Source organism: Lolium rigidum, chromosome 6, assembly GCF_022539505.1.
Source record: "Lolium rigidum isolate FL_2022 chromosome 6, APGP_CSIRO_Lrig_0.1, whole genome shotgun sequence".
NCBI lineage: Eukaryota > Viridiplantae > Streptophyta > Magnoliopsida > Poales > Poaceae > Lolium > Lolium rigidum.
In genome coordinates, this window is record NC_061513.1 from 270778812 (window position 1) to 270786673 (window position 7862).

A 7862-nucleotide genomic window follows, 5' to 3' on the forward strand; every position below is an offset into this window, starting at 1 on the left:
TAGGAAGACGCGCTCGTCGAGTTCCTCTGCGCTAACATGGATATCTTCGCATGGCAACCTTCTGACATGTCCGGAGTACCAAGGGAACTCGCCGAGCACTACCTCAACATAAATCCGGGGGCTAAACCGGTGAAGCAAGCTATGCGACGCTTTGGAGACAAGAAGCGCCGCGCCATAGGAATGGAGTTAGCAAAGTTACTAGAAGCAGGTTTTGTAATAGAAGTTATCCACACCGATTGGGTCGCGAATCCCGTCCTTGTACCCAAAAAGAACACTGAAATAGTAAGAATGTGCATCGATTACTCTGGCTTGAACAAGCATTGCCCGAAGGATCCGTTCCCCTTGCCGCGCATTGACCAAGTCATTGATTCGACGGCAGGGGCGGAACTCCTGTGTTTTCTTGATGCGTACTCCGGGTATCATCAGATCCGGATGAAGGAATCCGACCAAAAGGCGACTTCATTCATTACCCCGTTTGGTACTTACTGCTATGTTACTATGCCTTTTGGTTTGAAAAACGCAGGTGCCACCTACCAACGTACGATGCAGCGATGCCTGAAGGATCAAATTGGCCGGAACGTGCACGCCTACGTCGACGACATCGCGGTCATGACCCGGAAAGGATCCGACCTGATCAGCGACCTCACAGAAACCTTCGACAACCTCCGCAGGTACAAGATGATGTTGAATCCGCTGAAGTGCGTCTTTGGCGTACCAGCCGGAAAACTCCTTGGCTTCATAGTCTCCCACAGAGGCATTGAGGTTAACCCGGAAAAGATCAAGGCAATCCTGTGTATCAAACGGCCAACTTGTCTCAAATATGTGCAACGACTAACTGGTTGTGTCGCAGCAATCAGTAGGTTTGTTAGCCGTCTTGGCGAGAAGGCGCTACCTCTGTACAAGTTGCTAAAGAAAATAGACGAATTTGTCTGGGACGACGCGGCTGATGCAGCTCTTCGAGGGTTGAAGGAAATACTTACCTCCCCACCTATCTTGGCAGCCCCAGTAGAGTCAGAGCCAATGCTCCTTTATCTGGCAGCTACCAACAAAGTCATTAGCCTCGTGATCGTGGTGGAGCGAAAGGAAGAAGGTCATGAATATGACGTCCAAAGACCTGTCTACTACATAAGCGAGGTGCTGACGGAGTCAAAGCAGAGGTACCCTCACTTTCAGAAGCTAGCTTATGGAGTTTTCCTAGGCAGCCGGAAGCTGAGACACTACTTCCAAGAGCACCCAGTAACAGTTGTGAGCAAGGCTCCGCTGTCAACAATTCTCAACAACGCCGACGCAACAGGACGGACGGCCAAATGGGGCATCGAATTATCCGCCTTCGACATCGCTTACAAGCCAAGGACTGCGGTAAAATCCCAAGTCTTGGCAGATTTCGTTGCAGATTGGACAGAAGCTCCGGATGCAAGTCTGGAGCCGGAACCAGAAACATGGGTCATGCACTTCGATGGATCCAAGCAGCATCAAGGCTCAGGAGCCGGAGTCACCCTGAAGTCCCCTACCGGAGAAGAACTGCAATACGTTCTGCAGATCCACTTCGAAGCTACAAACAACATGGCGGAATACGAGGCTCTATTACACGGACTGCGCATCGCTAAGGAAATAGGGATCAAGCACATCATCTGTTGCGGAGATTCCGACCTGGTGGCACAGCAAGTAGCCGGAACCTGGAACGCCAGAAATTCCGTCATGGCGGCCTACAGAGACGAAGTTGATGAGATCGCCAAAAGCTTCCTCGGATACGAAGTCAAGTACGTCAGGAGAGACGATAACACAGCGGCAGATATGCTATCCAAGCTCGGATCCGGCAGAAAGCCAATTCCGCCTGGAATCTTCCTGGAGCATCTTCGGATACCCTCCGTGAAGGGCGCTAACCCGGAAAACCCAGAGGTGGCAGTGTCTCCGGCCAGAGAGGTGTTGGCCACCATTCCGGCTTGGACACAGCCTTTCCTGGACTACCTCATCGATCAGAAGTTGCCGGAGGACGAGGTCCTCGCACGTCAGATCATCAGACGAGCAAGATCCTACACAATTATTGATGGACAGCTCTACAAACGAAGCGCAACAGGGGTGTTTCTCAAATGCGTCTCCAATCAAGATGGCATTGAAATCCTCAGAGAGATCCACGCAGGGGATTGCGGGCACCATGCCGCCCCCAGGTCACTCGTTGCAAAAGCTTTTCGGTTAGGCTTTTATTGGCTTACAGCTAAAGAAGATGCTGACAAGATAGTCAAGACCTGCCGAGGTTGTCAGTACTACGCTACTCAACCAAACGCTCCAGCCCAAGAGCTGAAGACCATACCTATTACCTGGGCATTTGCGGTCTGGGGGCTCGATATGGTTGGTAAGCTAAAAAGATCATCTCCTGGCGGTTTTGAATACCTCCTGGTCGCTGTTGACAAGTTCAGCAAATGGATCGAGGCTAAGCCAGTGAGAAAAGCCGATGGTGCTACGGCACTAAAATTCGTCTGCAGCCTCGTGATGAGATTCGGCATCCCACACAGCATAATCACAGATAATGGCACAAACTTCGCTCAGGGAGAATTAAAGGATTATTGCGAAACAATGGGAATTCGATTGGACCTCGCATCTGTGGCTCACCCACAATCCAATGGTCAAGTTGAAAGGGCAAACGGTCTAATATTATCAGGAATCAAGCCACGCCTTGAGGAACCGCTGCGACGAGCAGCGAGGAGCTCGGGCTGATGAGTTGGACGCTGTCTTGTGGAGTTTACGAACTACCCCTAACAGGTCAACAGGGTTTACCCCATTCTTCCTGGTATACGGATCCGAAGCCGTGATTCCCTCCGACATCATCCACGATTCGCCGCGAGTTTCCGCCTATAATGAAGAAACAGCTGGACGAGGCCGGACGAGCTATCTGTGGACCTGATCGAGGAAGCTCGGAATCTAGCTGATCAGCGCTCCGCCATCTACCGGCAGAAGCTCCGACGCTATCACAGTCGTCGAGTTCGGAAACGCTCCTTCATGGCAGGAGACCTGGTCCTCCGCCTTCGACAGGTGAAAGACCATAAGTTGCAATCTCCATGGGAAGGACCCTTCGTCGTTAGCAAAGTGCTTCATAACGGATCGTACTACCTTATTGATTTCCACGAGCTGAGGGATAGACCTGCTAACTGGCGCCGGAAACGCAAGCGTGAGGATCCGGATGACATCTACGATGAAACAGATCGCCCCTGGAATATCGCACAGCTACGTCCTTTTTACACTTAGCATACTTCTTCCGAGTTACAAACTACGTAATAGTTATACATGATCAATGAAATAAAGCTTATGGTTCACTCTTTGAGTCTTTTACCTCCTTTACTTGTTCATTTTTAGATCGTGTATGTTTTCCGACTAAAACCGCAGAGCTGGATTTTTCCGCCTAGGCGTGTATAAAAGTTGTGATTTTCAAAAATCGTCCTTTAGGACGTAAGCTTAAGTTTTCTGATTAAATTGTTGTCTGTTGCGAACTCGTGGATTCCTAGTAGCGATTTCCGGCACCTACGCCTGGGGGCTTGTTTCCGCGGTTATTGACGGATTGCCATTGGGCTTCGTCGCCGCTAGCGAGCGTTTCCGGCTAAGGTCTTCCGGCTCGCGGAAGGTCAAGCGGGCAAGCCGGAAAACAATGAAGTCAGCACTTGCTTTCCGACATAAAACGAAACATGCACATAACATTAACGGATAGCGGGATAAGTGTTTCCGCCCCATGCATAATCGTTTCGTTCCTAGCTACTTAAGAATTTAAGTCTTATTACAAACCCACTCTGGGGCCAAAATGATGCAACTTGTTTCATTGTTTAAAACAGGAACTCTACTCGGAGTCCTCCTCTTCAGATTGCTGGTAGGTGGAGCCGTCGTCGCTGTCACTAGATCCGGCTTTGGAGTCGTCACCAGAGTTTCCTCTGGAATGCTCGCCGCTTGAGCCGGATCCTTCCCCGTAATACTCCGGCTCACCTGCTTCTTCCTCAGCATCGGAAAATCCTTCGGGCAGATCGTGCTTGTTATACCAGAACGAGTGATCCACTCGCCTGACAAACAGCTGTTCATAGCCTTCGGTTTCCGCGAGGAGGGCGCCCATGTCGGAACCCTTGGGGGCTCCGCGTGCAACAGCCGCCAGGTTGAGCGAGGGGAAGTGAGCCTTGCAGGTGGCCAAGACTAGGGAGGCGACTCCGCATGCTGAAGACTTCTGCCAGTCCTTGATGAAATCCGGCACCGAGTCCCATAAGTTTGGTCATCGTATCGATGACCGTGGTTTTGGCCTTCTTCAGAGACAGAGCCGTGGCGATTCCGCGACAGGCTTCAAATAACGCGTCAATTGATATCCGCGCTTCATCGTATGCCTCCGTCCTCGTAAGGTTTGACTCTTTTGTCCATTCGAAGCCAAGGCTTGCTGTGGAAGAAAGAGGTTCAGTTCCGTTAGAGAGGAATCATACAAGATAGTCGGAGCAACGACACGAAAAAATGCTTACGGAAGATAAGTTTGTCAATAGCCTCCGCCTCCTCCTCCAGAACTCTGTTCTTGGATATTATGGAAATAACGCGGCCCTGGCTTTTCTCTAGTTTGTCATTCAGTTCCGCCAGGTCGCTGGCATGCTTCTCGGAGAGTTTTTTCCTCGCCTCAGTTTCCTTTTTAGAGGATTCCTGAATGAAGTTTTTGAGGGACTCGTTCTCCGCCTCAAGCACCTTGACTTTGGCGGAAAGTTCATCAAACGAGGAGTGCTTGGCAGATTCTTCTGAAGGCAGAAAGTTGCACATATTATGCATCCTGAACTATGACAGCACAAACAGTGAAGACCCGGATCTCGTACCTTTAAGGTGGGTCTCAAGCAGCTGGATAGCCTTTTGGCTGTTTTCCGCGTTCTGGCGTAGTCCCTCGATCTCCGTGATCTGCTCTAGCACGTGAATGCGCAGATCTTCGTGCAATTTCCGCGTGGTCTGTGAAGCAGCAGGGAGTTAGCCGGATATTTAAAATCTTGGGGGCTAGTGAGGAATTCAGTCTTCGAGATATAAAATTTTTAAATTTCCGCCTAAAGTACATTCTGGGAAAGCATCGGATAATACACGTTACACGGAACTATATCACCCAATGCTTGGGGGCTAGTATTACTGCCGCACTTCCTTGTGCTTGGCGAAAAATTCCTTCAGGCTGTCCTCCAGCTCGGCGAGATAACCCACTTCCTCCTCCGGTTTTCCCCATACCTTGTTCAGCATGGCGGAAACTTCCGCGTGACGTTGTGCTAGGGTAAGTTTTTGGAGGGACGGAGTTGGTTGGAGGTTGACTCGGGTCGCGTTGGTAACTTGGAGGAGCTTAGCCTTTTGCTCCTGTTCTTCTCCAGTGGGCCCCGCGAAAGCGGAGCTTGGCTGATCTGGCGGAGGAACGGGTGAGGAGGTCCCCTTGGAGGAATCGCCGTGGTGAGTGGGATCTTCAGGAAGGTCATCAAGGTTGATGACGTCTTTCGGATCCGGCTTGGAGGCGGATGAAGCCTTGGGCGGAACTTCAACCTCAGGAGTAATGGGAACAGAAGCCGGAGATGGCCTGGCTCTCTTCTTGAGGACCCTTGGGGCCTTGGGGGGCTGGCTTCCGGAGCTTCAGAAAAAGCAAAAAAGTATAAGAGCAAGCGTTAAATCGGAACTTGGGTCTCGGAAGTGGACATTTACCCGGAAGGTTTGAAGAAATGCTGGATGACAGGCTGCCCCTTGTTGCTGGTGTTAATCAGTGAGAGGCGCTTCTTTTCCGCCTCCAATTTTCGGGTAGCCGCAATGCTGAGCACTTCGCGGGCGCGCTTCGCATGGGGGCTGGAAGGAGCTGGCTTCTTCCTCTTAGCGGGGCGGGAAGCCTCGGGAGCTTCCGCCTCCGATGCGGCTTCCGGATCCGCGTTACCGGTGGATGGGACTCGGAGGAGTGTTCCGAGTTCATTTTCCTCAAGCGCCTCGAGCTAATGCAAAGTTAAACACTTAGATGAAAAAGTTTGAAGAAAAACAATAAACCAAAGTCAAGACGACGTACCGCGGTTCCGGATCCATTTGTGTGGATGTCTTTGTTGCATACGTGAACATGGAGTTCACGTGAGACCTTGAGGAGGACCCGGATCCTCTTGTCGATGGCGTCGGCGGAAAGATTGTCTTTGGTGGCGCGCATTGGATCGTCGCGCCCTGTGTATTCAAACATCAGGCGGTCCCTGTGGTGCAGCGGCTGGATCCGCTTGGTGAACCGAGAAAGGGTTAAATCCTTCCCCGTCAGCCCCTCCTCCGTGAGCTTGCGGATCCGCCCGACGAGCCGCGGGTCGGTTGAGGCGAGTCGGAGAAGTGGGGGCAGTGCGTCCATGACGGAAGCTCGTTGGCGGGGCAGTTCTTAAAAGCCGGAAGTTTCTTTTCACTCGCGGGGTCGGAGACGTCCTTCAGATAGAAGAAACCCCCGGACCAGTACCTTGCGGATTCGTGGCGGTCGGTAGGGGGTAGACGTGGCCCGGGCGGAGCATAAAGGTGATGGATCCGCATGTAGCGAGTTCGGCGGATTGCCGGATCCTCTCCTTCTTGACAGAGAAAAAATATTGGAACAGGGAGATCTCAGGGGTTACCCGGAGATGGCCTTCGCAGAGGGCGACGTGGTTGCTGATGGCGAGCACGCTGTTTGGAGATATATTGTGGGGTTGGAGTCCATACGTCTTCAGAATCTCCAGGAAGAAGTCCGAAGGCGGAAATGAAAATCCGCGCTCTACCAGCGCCTTCGTCAGCACCATCTCATCGTCCCTCGGAGCCGGAGCAAGTTCATTTGGAACTGACCTCCAGCTTCCGGGTTGCGGAAAGCCCTCCGACTCGAGGTTCTTGAGCTCCATCTCGGTGGTGGTACAAGGCCACCATTTTCCTTTAGCCTCAGAATCTCGCTTCCGAGCTTTTGACTTTTTCGTGACCTCTTCCGCCTGGTGCTCCGTTTGACCCGCCCCGAAAGATTTCTCCGGGTTAGCAGAGGTCCCCTCGGCCTCCTTGCCGGAATCCTTTGAAGGATCCAGCCTGACTGGAACGAAGGGAGGAGGGGCGGAGGAGATCGGGGTCGCCATGATTGGTTCCGAGGTCGGAGGCGGAGTCGTTGAAGACATCTGAGGAAAAAGAGTTTGGCGGAAACTTACTTTAGTCGGATCCCACATCGTCTTCCCCAAAGTTCACCCCTACCAACTACGGCGCGAAGATAAAGCTCGAGGACTTACTGTAATGGCGGACGCGGTGGTTGGAGTCGCCGGCGATGAGTTTTCCGCGCGGTGGCTCGCCGGAGTTAAGAACACGAAGAACACTGCGGTGGTGAACTCGCTCCGGTGATGCTCCGGCGACTATTCCGGCAGGTTCCGGCACGGCGGAGGAAGAGCTCACGGGCGTCGCTCGGCAGAGAGGTGAGAAGGGGGGTGAATGAGGGTAAGGGCCTCGACAGCGGATATTTATAGGCTGAGGGGATAAGATTCGTGCTCCGCATCCTGTGGTCGGAACGCAAGCGTCGCACCGTTGGATGCGTGACACGTGTCCAAAACCCTAACAGTAAAAATGGCAAGAGATAAGTTACCGCGGAAATCGCGCGAAAATGGCGCCAGAATTGGCGGAACCGTTTGAGTCTTTTAAGATTCCGGGTAATTGCGTGAGGATAAGTTAGTTCTCATTCGCGAGCAGGGAGTAACCCGGAAGTGTTCTTTGGAATGTCGATGGATGAAGTCCCGCAGGATGGGAGCATTTTCCGACTAATAGTTGGAGAAAGCAGAAAACGCGAAGTTGGAGCTCTTCAAGTTTCTCCGCGTTACCAACGTTTGCCGGAGATCGTGATGGACCAGCAAGGCGGAAACTGCAGGTGAAACTCGGAGAAC